An 18,957-nucleotide genomic window follows, 5' to 3' on the forward strand; every position below is an offset into this window, starting at 1 on the left:
AACAAGTGCCCGACTTCCAGATCTGGAGCATAAAAAGGGCTTTTAAACTCAATTTTATGCAGGTATATCACACTATCTGGGGACAGAATAATGAGGAAGTCATGAAAGGGATGTTCAAAACATGGTCAAGTGTATGACAATCCATAATGATAGATCTAGTAAAGGTCATTTCAGGGTTAGCCCAAATTGACCGCCAAAGCAAGATTGGCTTGAGTAAGAGTAAATCCTCTAGATAGCTAAGTCCCACCTCTTTATGGGTAACGTATGTTGAGACATAGTAGGGATACTTAGCATACGCTTGATGAAGGCATTCTCTTCTGCCTGTAAAGAGCCACTCAGAACATATCCTCAGATGTCTCCTCCATACAAGGCGGCAGCCAGTGCTTTGGCTTCATATATATTAATCATTTCTCTAGTAGGACGACTACTGAGCTTCTTTGAAGATCTAAAGACACCCTTGCAGACCCCACTCATTTTTAGCCTACCACTTTGTATGTGATTGACCAATGAGTCATTGGTGGCAAGCGATATACCCAAATAATTGAATGTATTGATCCTTGTAATCAGGGAATCTGTGATGTAGATGCTTCTGCTCCTCTGGGTCTTTTTCCCACATGTTCTAGTATAGTTTTGGTAATATTGATCTTCAATTTCCTCCCCTCCGTAAAATTGACAAAAGTGTCCATAGGCTGTGCAGGGCGACGGCTGTACTTGACATCAAAACTGAGTCATCAGCGGATAGTGCCACAGGGACCAACCGGCCGGCGACAATAGGCGCGTTGGCCTGCAGAGTCCTGAGAGCATCATCAACGCCATTGATGTAAAGTGCAAAAAGAAACGGAGCCAGGACATAACCCTTCCTTATTCCCTTCTTGACTTTAAAGGAGTGAGTACATTCCCCGCTTGAGCCAAAGTGTGCCTTAGCAGTCAAACTCTCATACAAAGTAGTAAGAACGCTAACAATTTTCTCAAGTAAGAGTAAGATATGCCATAAAGTCAAATGATCTATCAAATCAAAGGCACTACTAAGGTCAGCAAACATAAAGATAGTGAGCCACCCATGACCGTTGTAGATGTCCCGATTAGAAGATCCAGGTTGTCACACTGTTTTAAGGTCCCCCAAACCTTTCTTAAAACCACACTGGGCTTCTGACAGGATGGAGTTATCAGTGGCCCACTGCTCTAATTTCTGTAGGAGAACCCTAAACATAAGTTTGGCAGTAGAATTCAGTAATGAAATTAGGAGGAAGCACTTCGGATCTGATCTATCCCCCTTCCTAAAGATGGACACTATAATAGAGTCAACGCAGCTAGGGGAAATAGTACTCTCTGCAACTGTATCAAGAAAAAGAGGGCCCCAGAGTTCTCCCACAGCCTTGAAGGCATCAACCAGAAAACCATCTTTCCCAGGCAATTTACTCCCTGCACTGTGGTCGAAGGCCAAAAGAACTATTTCCAGGGACACTTCCAGTGGTCTCCTAGTGACTCAGCTGCCTATCTGCTCTTTATCATCCGATAGAGAGCCGAAAATGTCTTAATAATGCTCAACCCATGCATAGGGTGGGACATGCAGAATGAGTTCTGGAGCTATTTCACCTTTCAGGAATGGGGCATTAACAGTATTCCAGAACAGAGTGGCATCATTGGGCTCGATTGCCTGGGTTAAATTTGACCAAGCCTTTACCCTGAGTGCCTACTTACTGTTGGCTAAAGCTGAGTTGTAGTTCTTCCTAAGTATATTGATGACAGTTTGGTCCCTTATTGAGATGTGCAGTGCTGCACACAGCACTTTAGCATCCTGAATGTATGAATGATGAAAACAATCATGCTTTGCTATGGCCGGGTGTCTAGGCTTTTGGGTTAGGAAAGCATTAATTGGCCTAGTAATAGCTTCAAATGCAAAAATGAGTAACATATTACCTACCTTGTCACCCAGGCAATACTTAAACGTTGCTTCATTAGTAATTAACAGCTTCTGTAGCACAGCTGGAGGATCTACCCCTATCTACTTATGGCATCAATCTTAGCAGTCTTGGCGCTAACCCTCTGCTTTTCAGTATATAAAAACAAAGATACAACTAGCGGCTTGTGTTCACCTAGTGCACTTGGTACTATTCCATGATCGATAAGAAGGTTCCTGGTTGAAAAGAAGACTAAAATGGTCAATAGTCATACTAGCTTCTCTACCAATAAAAGAAATCTGGTAATTTATTTCTTCAGTAATTTTATCCAGTATTTATCGATCATATTTAAAAATTAGGGGATTGAGAGAGTACCCATAGGAGTTAAGTGAAAAATGTGGGACTCCGTCACCTGCTGACGGGTTATACCACACAACAATTTAGCAGCAAGTATACATGTCTGTATAATAAAATCCCCTGTTATTAAAACAAAACAAATTTAAGAACTAGCTTGTAAAAACATATCTAAATCCGCCTTTAAAGAGGTAACAACCTCACTACTTGTGGAATCAAAAATATTATTATAAAAATGTATTAAAACCAGGTCAGATCTACCCGAAACGGACAGTCAAACAAGCTTGTAATAGGGTGAGGCAGTAAAGGATCTCCTAATAACCGCAGGTAACACATTTGAAATTGGAATTTAAAGACGACCTTTTGGCCAACCTGATAATGATGGAGCAGCGGGCTTACAAATAGAAGAGAATACCCACGTAGTAGGGGACTATATCCCAGGTTTCCTGAAGACAAATCACATGAGAAGTGGAGGTAATATGGACTCAGCCTGGGTATCTAGCTTGTTTTTAAAACCAAATATGTTCCATGATGTAAAAAACATACTCCTTTATGTCCCACCAATGCTGGTAGTGGGAATGCAGCAGTTTGACTAGGGTTTCCTGATACCACTGGATCAACTGGCAGAATGATAGAAGTACAAAAGGGTGCATCACGCCCAACTGCCGGCCCTTGGCTGGGACATAGGGGATCACTAGATTGGTTACCCCATTACACCTGATTGGGTGAATCCCCAATGATGTTATGTCCGTCTATTACCTGTAACTCGCTTAGTGCCATAAATCTACTGAATGAGGAACCGCAGGTTGACAATCAGCCACTGGAAATTGGGAAGGTGGAGCGGGGGCTGGCACCCTGCGAGATTGATGCAGGTGGCGATAGAAATACCATAGGGCAGAAGAGCTATGTTACTAGGATTGTTACTAGGCATGGAGACCTAGACAGATTCTCACCTGCTGCCCTGGGGTCTTTAACATTTATAGTAACACAGTCCCCTTCAATAGATTTCCTATTAGGTCCAATCCACCCAACCCTTCTTGTCATAATTATTAGGTCCTCCCTCACAGTTGGAAAGAGAAACGTAGACTGTAATCAATGGAGGACCTTAGTTAGTCAGATGACTCAAGTACACCTGGGAAAAAGGGCGTACATTAGTCATTATTGCCGCATACAGAAAACAAGCTGGGGGTAAATAATTGTCAGATTGTTAATTATCGCCCACTCAGAGCTTCTAGTCTTCCTCATTTGCTGTGAGACCCTTCTTGGATAGATGCCAGGTGTAAACACAATGTCAAGGGGAATAACTGAATTGTCAGCTCTAGTCCGACCCAACTGAGCAAGGCAGGGGTCCATAAAGTGGTCAGTAGTGTTAGCAGCACCCCCAGAGCTGTTTGGTGGTAACACTGCTGGATGATGCTCAACAAAAACACTACTAGATTTGTCAACCCCTCTTCCACTTTCTCTAGTCTCTAGACGAGCCAGAATCGATGCTTGTACAATCGTAACACTTGTTACTACCCCCTTTCATATTTCTTCTACCTTGTTGGGCACAGTTTCTCTGGGCTTACTCATATTGTTACTGCTGGGCCACAGATAGGACTGGGTCTCGGACTGTGCAGAGACGCTGGGGGACAGGTACATTGTCTCTTAGATTTAGCCGTCCCTTCTGCCCTCTTCCTCCTTACCCCAAAGCTTTTTAAGTTTATTTTCCCTGCACAAATTTGAGCCCCCTTCAGATTGTCAATAAAGGCAGCAGTCGCAGTTGGAACATCAGGAGCCCAGAGAGTTACAGCTTGCAGCAGCAGGCTGGAGCCCGTATCAACAATAGTAGGATTGGAGTGGGCCTGCAGAGTTTCAGGCTTGGGGGCAGGAGGGGAAGCCAAGGACAGATGTTGTTCTACTGATTCAATTTCCTTATGAATTGCTCCCAAAGCACACTGTAGAAAATCATCTAAGGTAGTACCAGATGAAGGCTTCACGGGAGCAGCCCTACATTTTTCCCTGACCAAAGACAGGGGGAAGGAGTATGCTGGTGTTTTAAAGCAAGTTGCAAAGCAGCCCCACCTACACACAGGGGAAGCCTGGGGGACAAGATCCCACCCCAACCAGGACCTTCAAATGTGTGGCTATCAAGCCGTTCGTGATTTTTTTAAACAGTCCCAACTAGGAATTAAAAGAAGATCAACAGTACTTTTAAACTGGAAGCCAAGTGGGGTGACCCAGGCTATTCAGGGCTAGGACTGGCTAAGACGGGTCTTTCTTGGCCTGGTCTTTGCCCAGGCACATGTGTCCAGTGCTTTATGAATCACTTAGCACTTTTAAGAGCTTGGTATTTGGCAGATATGTGCAGTCAGGCAGAGTCAGCCCCTCGTCCGGGCAAGAATGGTGGGGGTCGTAGGCCCACCCCAGCCATGGCACAACAACAAGAACGGAGGTCTGAATGTCCCATACTACAGGAATCCCTTAGGGAGAGATATAGGTAAATACCATTTACCGATTCTAAAATACCGAATTTTACCGATTCGGTATTTTAGAATGGATAAATGGTATGTGAGTATTCACTCAGTAATTTTTACCGAAGCGGTCAAATTCGGTAAATACTGATTCTGTATTTACCAATTCGGTATTCCCCATTCATTCCTATGGGTCTGGAGGCCCATAGGAATGAATGGGAATTACCGAATCGGTAAATATCGAATCGGTAAGAGGGGGAAGACCTACAAGGGTTGCAGGGTGTCACATTGACACCCTGTTGCACCCCTGAATAGTGCATGGGTGCACATGTGGCACACATATATGTCTGCCACATGGCACTGTTAAATAAGCACAAAATTGCTTTTTTAACGGTCTTCGTTATTTACCACCAACTTGTAGTTGGTGGTAAATAACGAATCCTTACAAGTGAAAAGCACTCACTTGAGTGCTTCCTACATTAAGGAGTCGCTAATTTACCGAATCGGTATTTAAGAATTCGGTAATTTACCGATTCCTTAAATTACCGATTCAGTAAATTACCGAATCCTTAAATTAGGCCCCTACATCTCAAATGCCTAATACCGGTCGGTAACGGCCAAAATTAGGTAATTTCGGCCGTTACCGACCGGTATTAGGCTTCCTACATCTGGCCCTTAGTGTTTTAAGCGCTTGATGTTTGAAAGCTATATGCAGGCAGGCAAAATCCTCCGGGCCAGAAAGCTGAGGGATGTAGTCCTACCCCTGCCCCTGCACCACAACAAGAATGGAAGTCTGAATGCACAGGAGACTCACGTGTGACAGCGTGTTTACAAGCGTCCAAGCCCGTGGAGGATGCAAGGGGTGTCTGGTACTCGCGCTCATTGCAAGATGTGGCTTTTTCTCCCACCCTACTCTGTCAGTGTCTTCAATAATTGCTGCATCCAGGCTGTTCTACAGATCATGTCCAGTGCCAGCCTAGGGTGGTTCTAGCAAAATGCAGAAACATGAAAAAGCAGAAGGATGCTAAGCAAGCTATCCTTCTTCTCCTGCCTGGAAGGCAACATTCTTTTGGAGATGAAGGCTTAGCTTGTCTTAAATCTGTTCCTTTTCATTGTGGTTGCCTTCCCAGTATTTGTTGCCTGAAAATCATCATCCTGGATTATACTAACCTTTTTACCTGTGATTTAATTTTCTGTCTGTACCATTTATAAGGAGGCTTTGCCTTGAGATATATGCCTTGCAAAACATTAATTACCTAATTTATTGTCACATTCATCACTCACTTTGCAGCCTTTTCATCCCTGATATTTGCTCTATTTTTCAGTGTCTGGATCACTTATTTGGATTCTCTAGTGGTGAAGATCGTACGCTTGACTCCTTCTCCTTCCTGGTTGAGGGTGGTCTTTCATCATCTACAATTGAGAGTCTAGAAAATTGTCAAGAAATCTTTTTTCCTTTGTGTTTTTTTACTAATAACTGGGATCCTCTTAAGGAAACACGTCATCTTTGAGGTGAATAGTTATTGCATGATGATACAGTGGCTCCTAGTAGAAGTCGCCCTTTTTTTCAGACAATCAGAAAAAACAATTGGGGGGGCCTTCTCCACATCCAGTCCTTGACATCAGGTTATCCATATTTGTGCTCCTGTTGTGGTGCATCTCTCGTTCCTCCAGCTGCCAACAACCAATAATTGATGCCAGCCACGCCGATTCTAAAGCACAGCCGACTGCGTTAATCCTGTGATCCATGAGACCACTACAGCCCTGAAAGGGGAGGAAGCACTTACTTTACAACAAAAGACGTGCACCCACCACATATTCAAGTGAGTCGTGAGTGAAAGGAAGGAGCAGGTCTTTGGATCCACGCAGAGGCAAAGATAGTAACAGGCACCAGAGAGGCAAAAACCCATTTCAGTTATCTGCAATAAGTAGTGTGCTCTTTGATTCTCATGTGCTTTGCAGTGATTTATGTGTTATTTATTTGGCTGCCCTTGAACTCTTTCCTTAACTTCCATTTTTCTTAGATTTTTTCACTTGTAATATTCAGTATTTCAAATGTTCCAGCTCTGATTTCTCCACAGGAGAGGAAAAGCTTGTGTTGGAAGCGTGCAACACACTCTGTCTCATAAAAGTAAGAATGTTATGGCATGTGTTTGCAGGTCAGTGCACTGTTTGCAATCAAGCTTGCATGCAGAGGGTATCCTGTAACATGTTATGCGACCCAGAGAGGCTCGTTGGACTAGAGTGGATGCATCTTCCTTAATTGAGTGTAACTACTTTAAACTTACAGAATGGTAGAGAACTAATATTGGTGTCAGTAACAAATCATAGTGGGCTTTTTGCAAGAAATGTGCCAGGAAGAGTTGCCTGCTGGCCTCTCCTGGGTATTTTCTCAGTTGGTCTGCCAGTCTTTTGCTCCATCCATATGTGTGTGTGTATTCTATTAATGTGCAATAGGCTGTGCGTGGAGAGATAGACAGAGCCGTTAGCAGCAATGTGAATGGCAGGGCTATCCCTCAATATTTCTTAGTTCATTTGTAGTGAAGCAGATTATAAAGTGTGGAGGATAGGAGATAGAAGAACCTTATATTGTAAAGGGAAAACCGTTAACCCCTTGTTGCTTAATTCTTCACTAGAAGTGCTCCCCACAAAGCGTCAAGAGGTGGCTAAGGGGCACTTCTGTCCCTTTATTTTGGGGTTGCCTTAGAAAGAGACTCCCAACTCCACCTCTCCTTCCTACTGACACTGTGGGACAAAGGGCCTGATTGTAATCTTGGTAGATGGGATACTCCTTTACAAACATGACAGACATAGGATGTAATGGAACTTGTAATACGGCGTACAGGATATCTGTCACATTTGCAACGGAGTATCCCATCCACCAGATCATAATTAGGCACAAAGTCTAGACCAGTCTGGGAGGTATACATGTAAGTCAGGAAATGCCTGAAACATATACAAAAGTTGGACTGTGAAGTATGCACACTCTGTCTGCAAATGTGGTATATGTGGGATGCAGAAACTACCGGACAGTGTATCACGGTTTTTCTTGCAGAATCCAGGGTTCCACAGCAATGAAGACTGAGAAATTCTTTTTTCAGAATTAAATAAATTTTTATTAGCAGGACACACAACATGATAATACAATGCATCGTTGTCAACAACCCAACGGGCAGGCTACATAGAAGTCATGAGAGTAGAGCAGAGGCAATGGATTACAAGCTGTCTACATAGATAGATAACACAACATGCCGCCTACAACCCATCATGGGCCGGCAACGATCAACAGAAAGAAACATTAAGCGATACCAATATCATATAATTTGTAAAATAGAGATGATCTGCGGCATGTAAAGCATGCAAATGCCTGGTGGACCAAAGACTCACTATAGCAAGTCACGGGCGGTAAGGTCTGCCTTTTAAGGAAAGTAAAAACCACATGAAAGGAACATTAACAGGTCTAACATTAAAGGACCAAAATCCCATCCTTCCCCCAACCCCAACCCTCTCCAGATGAGCCAGTGATTGCACTTATGTGAATGGATGTGGTATGGTGTGGTAGCTACTAACAGAGCATACCCCTAAAAATCCATCAGAGGCCTATACGCGCTAACCACCCCCTAGCATTCCGGGATCAGTTTCAAAATCCGAAGGTAAGCAGGGCATGTCAGCTCACGGGACTGTGTAGATAGGATGGAAATAAAGGAGGCCCATACCTTAGCGTATTTAGTTTTGTCCCCTAGGGTGGCCATGAACAGTCTCTCCATGCCCAAAAAGGACCACAGCTGGTGAAGCCCCTGCATGTGAGCCGGGATCTTGTCTGTTTTCCAACCATATAAAAGCATCCGGTGAGTGGCATTCAATGCCAGGGCAATCTGCCGACCTTTGGTAGAACGCACAGGGAAAGTCAGGGCGTTGGGCAATCTTAAAATAGTATATACAGGGAATCTGGGGATGGTAGTGTCAAAACCTTTATCTATCTCATCAAGAATCTTATCCCAGTATCTCGTGAGCTTCGGACAGTTCCACGGCAAATGAAGGAGGGTACTTGGACTCCCACAGCCTCCCCAACAGAGACCATCGCACTGTGAGTTCCATTTAGTTAAACAATGTTATGTTTGAAAATCCCATTCTTGCTATCCACCCGTTCCATGTTATATTAGGTTAGCAGTGTGCTGCTAAATAGACACCATTTATATTCATTTTATACAACGCACTGAGTTATCCCTGCAACGTGCAAGCTTTAGTTAGCGAGTGTGACTCCATTTGGTATTTCGTAAACCCAGATTTGGCCGTGGCTGAACTAGGCCTCATTATTCGTATTGCTTGCCTCAGCAGAACACTGTATTTAGGTATTATTTTCTTTTCTGTTCAAGACTGCTTCCCAACGTACTAATTAATAGGCTTCTTGCCCTCGCATACCTATCCAAGTGTGTTGTCCTGCTCCCTCGTTAGGAGATGCTGAAACCCAGCATGGTAACCTTGAGCCCGAGATAGCATGTACCCATCTGGCAGGTGGGAGCCCATCCTTCTGTGCCTCCTTTGTCTGATTTCTTTACCAGATTTGAAGGGGTGTTTTGGGACTTTGGTGGCCAAGATCTGTCATAGGAGGGTGGTGTTTGTTTGTTTGTTAACAGATATGTCACTAACTTGCATCCTGAGATTGCAACTAGGTTGCAGGCTTGCGAACGTACTTGGACGACCTCATCCCCATCAGTGATTTTGAGCATGGCGCAATACTACGAACATAGGGAGAATGAGGACAAAGAAAAGGTGGAGAAAAAGTTGAAGGAGTTGAAGACAAGGATGTTGATGCTGCAAGTGTCAAGGGGTAATGGATGAGATAGAGGTTCGGGTTTGGCTCAGCAGGGGTCCCGGATGGACAGGAACAGTACTTTGGGTACGCCTGTAGGGTACAACCAATGTGCCTACTGTAAAAAAGGAGGAGCCTTGGCGAAGTGAGTGTCTGGAGTTGTTACAGAAAGTTGAGGCCCGAGAGACAGGGGTTTTAGAAAGCACGGAAGAGGGGGAGGAGGCTGAGGAGTGGTGCAGTCTGACAATACAGCACATGATCACCATAGAAAGAACTATTTTGAAAAGAATCTGGGAAGACAGTACTAAATGACGACTATTTACTAGCACCATCTCGGAGAGAGTTATCCCCTTCTTGGACCTGAGAATCTGGCTCAATTCTGAGGGGCTAAGTACCAACTTATACCGCAAAGACACTGACAGGAATAGCCTCCTACGCTATGAGAGCCACCACCCAAATCCCTGCGGGATAAACTCCCTTTTGGCTAATTTCTCAGGGTACGCAGGAACTGCACCACTATGGGAGATTACAAGCAAGAGGCCAGACTCCTACAACATAAGTTACAAGACAGGGGTTACCCCACAAGACAAGTCCACAACTCCTATAAACGGGCCATGAACAACCCCTGGAAGCATTACTAGATGCACAAATAAAGGAGACGGAGGACTTGATCACCTGTGTAACGTGTTTTACCAAAAACTCGGCTTTCATTAAAAAGACTGTAACCAGACACTGGGGCATCATCAACACTTGTGGGTTAAATATCCCACAACCGAGGTTTGCTTTCAAACGGACAGCCAACTTGAAAGACGCACTCATTCATACCAGGCCTAAGAAGAAAGATAACAACACCCAAAGCACCCTGTGGGGTCTCCCACCTATAGTAGGCCACTATCCCTCTGGGGGGTGTGCTGTGTGCCCACAGACTAGTCATTGTAAAGAAGTCCGACTTACAGAGACATTTATCTGGTACCTGAAATGGCACACAAACTGTAACACTTCAAGGTGCATCTACCTGCTCACCTGCCCTTGCGGCAAACATTACATCGGGATGACCATGAGGCAAATTAAGCTCAGAATCACCAAGCACAAGAGCAACATCAGGTGCTGGAAAACACATACCAGATTGTATGACCATTGCAAACAGAATGGCCACACAGCAGACAGTATAAGATGGTTGATCCTGGAATCTCACCAGAACATCAATTCCCAAGCACTGTTCAGAATAGAACAGAGATGGGTCTATCGCCTCAGGCTGGACGTAGCGTGTCTGAACGATTCTGTCCCGTGGGCCACGTTAGCCCGGTAGACGCATGGTTGTCTCCCATTTTCCATCCTGGGGTTCTGATTATTGACATACTGCCTCGCATATCCCGCACCATACCAACAAGGCATTCCTGCGCAAGCATCCGCGCGCTTGTCTGGGTTACTAACCACCATCTATGGTAACCGCCTCTCATACCACAGGGGACTAGGGGGATTGCGCTTTCCTGCCCTCTGGTTGTTAATGTGTCACACCCACTTACAAACTGCCTCAGTAGTCACTTAATATACACCAATAGCCAAGTGTCCAGAAAGAACCCCGGTTTACAAGCAAACCAATAAGTATTTACTAGGGCACTTACACTCCATTAAGTGCATAGCTCAAATGGAAGGAGGCGCTAATACCTTTTCCACACCTAAGATGGCCGCCAGTTTTACATGGTTGGTGCCGGTGCCCTGAGCGGTACAGCTCTGACCAGTCTCTCCCTACTGCGCAGGCGCGGCCCCGCACACGTACCGCCCACATGACACGGTAAGACGGAAGCGACTGATTTTTAAGGATGCTTTCGTGGCTTTCCCTGACTTCCCGGTCACTCCTAGTCTTGACCCGACGCTGTGGGGGTAGGTGTTGACGGCAGAGACCGCGCATCAAGCAGGTGAGTTTGTTGCAATCAGCTGGACCAACGCGATCGCCTGCCTCAGTGAGGACAGGCTCCCATCCCAGTCCCTAAACCACAAGGGTGCCTCCGGTGCCGTGTGAGCACGATTATGTGTACCAGGCGCGGGTGGCACCGCATTATGGCTCTACCGGGTACGCCCCGGCTGTGCTAGCTATACCCAGTGCTGGCTCGTTGTCTCCGGTGCCGCCATTGTTGGTACTAAGCGCCCTCAGTGAGCCGCTATCGGGCGGCATGGAGGGTTGCGAGGCAGTTTGGAGGTACTTCACATCTGGGACGAACCTGGCACCTATGTGCGTGGCGTAATTCTGCCCCGATATACACTAGCATGGGCCACGCACCTCGGTGCTTAACGGGAGCCTCCGCACTGTTCCCGTTGTACCTGGAGCGCCACCCTATTGTCCCGGGCTCATTGGCCTGATCATGTTTTCTCCTTTCCCCCGTTTCTTTCTCTCACCCCCTAGGTACCTATATTAAGGTGCCGGTTCCACGGGAGCAGACTGTTGGGGCACCCTAGAGACCTCCTTAGGGTAAGCATTGCAGTATGTTGGCCCTCCAACCATGTTGTAGAGTTTATTATTGTCTTCATCTCCTCTTATTTTTTAAGAGTTTTTAACCTTCCTTTGTTTTCACATTGCACTTATACCCTTTGTATTATACACCAATGGGAATATGTCACCACTATGTTTTTCTAGCGTACAGAATTGACCATGATGCGATTTTACAGTAATAGAGTGTCACCTTGACTCCTCCTTTCTGTCATTTTACTTTTTCCAGGTCGCTACATTAAGGGCAGGACCAATTGTCCTGCGCATATACTGACCACAAGACTCAAGGTTGTATATCCTCACTCACTGTGTGTAGTACAGTTTTCCATCACTTAGGTCCTGACAAATTGCTTAGAATGCATGAAACATGTTGACCTGAGGGTAGCAGATACATCACTGTATCCTAGTACCTGTGCGTATCTCCCCTTTCTCTCTCTTTTTTAATCAAGGTAGTCAACCACAATAATAAAGTCCCTAGTGGATTGCCTAACCTTTTTTAACTCACACTCACTCCACGACTACACCACCACTTGCGGCCACTTAAATCCTCTTACCCACATGCAAAATATGGCAGGCACAAAAGATCTCCGATAAAGAGCCCCTTTGCGGGGGCCCGTCAGACATTGCAGCGCCAGTCTGACAAGGAGCAGAACCCATATGATGAAGCATGACACCTAGCTTGCTGGGTGTGTGAGGGTTTTAGTTCCAAAAAGGGAAATTTCCCCCCCCCTTTTTCCTTTTGTCTGCAATTGCGCTAGACTCACATAATCTCCCTTCCTTTACCTATCTTGGTGAACTGTGTACCCTTCTTGTGTTCCATGGACGAAGTGAGGACACAGCTGTCCACAGCTAGGACAGCCAGGGACAGGGTGAGGGTCCAGTTCTGGTGCATGTAGATCAGCGCAGACCCTATGTCACTGCGTATTTACAAGGTACGACCAAGAACATTTTAGTTGATATTGAGGGGCTATGTATAGCTCTGTTTCCCTTCACTGGTCCCGGGGGCAGCTCTGTCTGGCCAAAACAATCTTTATCCGGTATGCCGGTTGCTAGCCCCATTTCCAAGCCCCTTCCTCTGACTATTAGTCTCTTTCCGGTGGATTCACCATTTCTGTTAACGGCATATTAAGCAGAAGTTTCATGCAGTGAACCACTCTCAGTCAGCAGGCCTGGTTGAGAAGTACAATGGTACTCTCAAACTGAAGTTTGTGAAGATTCAAGAAAGCACAGGATTGAGATGGGCAAATGCGTTAACTTTGGATTTGTTATCTGCTAGGGCAACTGCACACTCTAGGACAGGTTGACAGGCCCAACAACTGGTTGCACAGGATCCATTGCTAGAATGCCCCCCTCCCAATTCCCTATGACGAGTGGGTGCTTGATGGCATTGCTGACCACAAGGGGAGAAGGTGCCCCGCTTTATCCCCTTCTCTGACGCCCAGTTGAGGTGGACGCAGACAGAAGCAGAAAGTGATGTGAGATTGCTTGAGGCGGTCCCTCCGGAGATAAGAGCAGCTCGGCACCTTCCTCATCTGATTCACAGATAACTGAATCTCAATGCCCTTCTGAGCCTGAATTACTTCCCCTTTTTGTTGATGAAGAAATGCCTGGGGCTGCCAGGTATACCGGCGGAAGGACAGGGTGCCAGCAGGACAGTACAGGAGTTAGGGAAGGACTTGAGATTAGGGTGTAGGTGCTATGCCTAATTGCCTGCATTAGATTAGAGTATGCTACACTGGTGCACTGCCCTGGACAGGATAATTGAGAGTTCTTGCCCAGGAGGGAGGGTGCCCTATCCTGAAAGAAGACAGATTTGTTTCCAGTAAGGGCTGCGAACCTGCGGTCCCAAGGGAGTGCTTCATTGATGAACAATAGGAGCCTGCTAGCGAGGCTCTAAATGGACGGTGGGTGACTTGTGCTCCTCTGGTCAGTTGTTTTCTAGTGGCTCCAGTTCATAAAGCTTTTCACATGTACCTATTTGGCCGTGCTGTCATGGAGGATCAGCAGCCCCTAGCAGCACCCCAACCAGGGCAGAGTAGACCTGTGTGGTCTAGTTGGTGTAATGGGAGTAAGATAGTAGTCGTAGTATTCCTTCTCATAGTAATGATAACATTATTTGGGGTAGTATGGTATTTAGAAGAACAGCATCCTGTGCACACTTTGATAGGGACTACCTCGGCTTCACCTGAGCACTTGTTCGTTACACTGGCCCCGCATAAAGAGAGACATAGACAGACATATGTCGAGAATGCTTATATAAAGATGCTTCATCAGGTACACAATGACACTAATGCCACAAATTGCTGGGTGTGTGGGATACTTCCCTCAGTTATGCACAAGAATGATTTACTGGTGTCTTTACCCCTGTCATACTTAAGTAGCTGTGAGGCTTGGTTCAAGTTGCTTTCCATGGTGTATATTCATTACCAGGCTGATGCTATTCTATTCTATTCTATTCTATATTTGGTAAAGCGCAATACAGCTGCCCCAGCCATGAGGCGTCCCGGCGCTAAAGAAGTCACAAACCCTAACCTGGAGGTGAGGAAGTGAGGGAGAATTAAGGGGAGGGGAATAGGTAAGTTTTAATTGCTTTTCGGAATACAGATAAGCTTTCTATGGAGCGAATGTTTAGTGGTAGATCATTCCATAGCTTGGCTCCCAAAACCCTAAAGGAGCGGCCGCCCACGCGGCAAAGTTTTGTGCGAGGGACGCACAAGAGATGTTGGTTGGAAGATCGCAGGTTGCGTGATGGAACGTAAGGGGTGAGAAGAGGTCGCAGCAGTATAGGATTATCGAGTTTGAGAATTTTAAAAGTCATGATAAGGGTTTTGAATTTAATTCTGGAATCAACAGGTAGCCAGTGTAGTTTGCGAATTGTAGCTCTGGCCGAGCATCTACGAGGAAGGCCGACTAGGGCTCTCGCCGCCGAGTTTTGTACACGTTGAAGTCGTGCTATCTCTCCTTTGTTGGCGCCTAAAAGGAGAACATTGGCGTAATCCAAACGCGAGAGGATGGTTGCTTGGATGATAAGCTGGCGGACTTTAGCATCAAAGAAGCCCAGTATGTGGCTGAGATTCCTCAGCAAACCGATGCAAGTGCCAGCAACTTTTTTGGTGTGGGTCTGATAGTTGAGTGAAGCATCCATCCACACTCCTAGATTTTTAACTAGGGATTTGGGAGGTGGAATGGTGCCTAGGGAAGACGGCCACCAGTGCTCATTCCAATGGCTGGTGTTTTTACCAAGGAGTAGCACTTCTGTTTTTCCAGCATTAAGCTGTAAGCAGTTGTCCGTCATCCATTGGGCTACTGCGGAGAGACCGTTTTTAAATCTAGAAGCCGAGATGGACGGGCCTTCCGTGAGAGTGATGGCCAACTGTGTGTCGTCGGCGTACGACACCAGTGTCAGGCCCCACTCTTTGGCCACTGTCGCTAGAGGTTGCACATAAAGATTAAAAAGAGATGGGCTCAACGCAGAGCCCTGCGGAACTCCCTGTGCAATAGGATGAGATTTAGATAGGAAAGGGGGTCTGAGACCCGGAAGGATCTGTCCTTAAGAAAAGAATGGAACCACTTTAGAGCCAGGCCAGATACTCCGAATGTCTCCAGACGATCAAGAAGGATGTCATGGGACACCGTGTCAAAGGCCGCGCTGAGATCGAGAAGAATCAGCGCAGCACTCTGAACATGATGCAGGCTGATTATGAAGCGGTGGTGGAAGATGTAGTCATACACCAGGAATATACACCTGGGACAGATGGAAAGGAGGGTACCTTACATCCAGAAGCTTGCATGAATGTTTATAAAGATAATAAGAATGTCACCTGGTTACAGAATGAAATGTTGGACTTTCAGGGATTTAATGTTACCGAATACTTTAAATGCTTCCTGGAACGAAATATCACCAAACACAAAGCCACGCCCATCCCTGTAATTCATACAGCAGCTAGTTTCTATGTTGAAGGTTCTGGGAACATTCCAGTAGGACAAAGCAGTTGTAGCTACACATACCGATTGAACAAAAAAAATTCAGGTAGTAGTGTTCACAGAGGAAACGTCCACACCAATCACTCAGTTACAATGTAATTGCACATGCATGTGAGGCGTATAATATATCAGCAGAACAAAACAAAATTAAAGCAAGAATCGGGTGCTAGAGAAGCTCAATGCACCTACTACCTCAAGGTGCTATAGGTACACACGGAGTATGCCACCACAATAGACTTATAAAAGAATGGACTTCTAATTACAGCACACCTGATAGTCAAATACAGTTTTAATTTTGGCTTAAGTATTGTGCCTTCCAAAGTGAAAGAAATCTAACAATCATAGATAATAAGACCAGAAAAAATGATCATGTACAATGACATCAGATAGGATCCTAATTATTATAGATGAATTAAAAGAAAGTCCTCTTCAGATTTCATTAGTTTCCTTTATTGGTTTTCATATTTCATATTAAAAAGATTCTCCCAGCATGTACATCGCCAACACGTGTTTCGTCTCACACAGAGACTTCATCAAGGCTGAAAACATTAAATAACCCAAATACATAATTACAATTACAAATTTGACGTGTTTGAGCAATTTACAAAATTCATTATGACACAGACAAACCTACTATCTAAGATACACAAACAATGTGAAAAAAGACTCATCTGTATAGTACACTCAATTGAAATCATGTAAAAAACAAAACAAAACCACAGTGGGAATAAGAAGGACATCATCCTGTAAATGAAAACAAAACCACAGTGGGAAATAGGAAAGACATCATCCTGTACATATTTAAAAACACAATTGGACTAAATATATCCAGTTCAGGACATGAGTTGAGGAACCTGTTTCATATAGTCCAACACGATTATTAGCGGATCTAGGGTGCACCCACCAACATTATCATGAACCCACTTGATAGTCAGCCCAAATAAGAGCCAATTCCAGTGTAAAGTTTTATGCATTACTTCCCTATTATCAAATAAGACTAATCATGAGATTGAGAATCACCCACCATCAATATGATCGATGAAATTGCTAGTCCGCCCAATCATTAATAGCGAATATGATATGTGGAGAGACAGGACACCTGAAAAATTAAAAACGGAAATTACCAATGGGGTCATATAGTTCATGGCCCTTATCAATCATCTACGCTTTATTACTATATGACCCCATTGGTAATTTCCGTTTTTAATTTATCAAGTTCAAGTTCGGTGAGGGCATTAAAGGGAAGGTTTGGTGTTAGAAACGGGGTCCCTGGCTGGCCAAGGCTTGCGACAAAGTCAGTCAGCGATCACCATTTCCAAGTCAGGGCAAGGGAGTTACACACCAAGATAACCCCTGCTCACCTTCTAGGTAACGTGACGCGAGCACCAAGGCTAATCTCGGAGGCAATGTGTAAAGCGTTTGCGCGCGCACCCAGCAACAACACCCAAAGCCCACCACAAAGGAAACTCCACACAAGGTTATATAAAAAATAGCCTTTGTATTATAGTAAAACACATTAGATAAAACACACACTTTACAATGTGCCAACAGGCACGGGCAGAATTTACAGGGGAGTATGTACAGGACAGGGCCACATGGACCACTGTCAGGGGTATGCACTTTTAGAACTAGCACTTGTAGGAATAATGATTCTTGTAGGTATAACACTTAGCACATAGCACATATAATGACTGTAGCACCAAAATAGTACATGTAGCACACAACCAGTAATTACTGGTAAAGGGTAAATACCTTCTACGCAACCCTAAGCACCTTTAGGAAAATCACGCAGGGAACTAGGACCTTACTAGCAGGACCTATATAAGGAAAAACAATCACCTTTGCATCAAACACATAGCAAAGGGAAAGAAGCAAAACACATGATGCATAAAAACACATTCAGAGGTGCAGGTAATAACAATTGCGCAGAAATCACATGGGCAAGTAAATCACAAATTGCGCAAGGTGCACATAGGCACAACACCAGAACTGTCCCTCAGGCCAACTGGCCTTGCAAGGGCTGAAATGCCCTTAGTCCCAAAATGTCAGGGCAGGCTGCGCAGGCAGCCAAGAATAAATCTAAACGTGGCAACTGCCCACTAAGTGCTGGGCAGCTGAAAAGACACTGATGGGGCCAACGTTGGAGCCTCGTGGGCTCAAGAACAACAATGGGGCCAAACACAGCGTGGGAGCCTCGCAGGCTCTAACCAACTGACTGTGTCCCCCAAGAGCCTCGTGGCTCTAAATAAACAGAATGGCCCTCGAGAGCCTCGGGGCTCTAAAACAACTGTGGCTGGAGCCTCTCGGGGCTCGACAAACAACTGGGACGCCGTGAGCCTTACTGGGCTCGAGGAACGAATGGGGCTGCTTGGCTGGAGTCCCCCTCCTGGGGACTCAAAAACGACAATGGCCCCCGGACGTTGGAGTCCCCCCTCTGGGGACTCGGGATCGAAAACGGCCCACTGGGCCTCGGGGCTTCAAGCAATTATGCCCCGTGAGCCTCTCAGGCTCTCAATAAAATTGGGGGCCTTGAGCCTCTCGGGGATCCGCAACAACTGTGGCACCGGCTTTGTTGGAGTCCCCCTCCTGGGGACTCAAGAAGACAATGGTCCCACTCGTGGGAGTCCCTCTGGACTCTAGGCACAATGCACCTTTAGCGTGGGAGTGGCCCGCTGCCAACCGGGGCTGCTCTGCGCATACTAACAACAGCCCCCACTCCTTGTAAATTGGAAACACTCACCGGGTCTGGCTGCGGAGGGAGAGCTCCCGGCAGCCCGTGTCACTCACCCGCGGTACTCCGGGGCTCCTCCTCACTTCCTTGGAGCCTCGGGGGTGGGGAAGGCGCCGGGTTCTTCTTCTTTGTGTCTGGTGGTGGCGGGGTGCGCTCCCGTCCTCCCGGGTCCTCAGGACGCCTCTCTTCATCACCTTATACCGAAGCGCGGGGTGGGCTCCCGTCGACTTCCG

This window comes from Lissotriton helveticus, chromosome 10 (assembly GCF_964261635.1).
Source record: "Lissotriton helveticus chromosome 10, aLisHel1.1, whole genome shotgun sequence".
Lineage (NCBI taxonomy): Eukaryota > Metazoa > Chordata > Amphibia > Caudata > Salamandridae > Lissotriton > Lissotriton helveticus.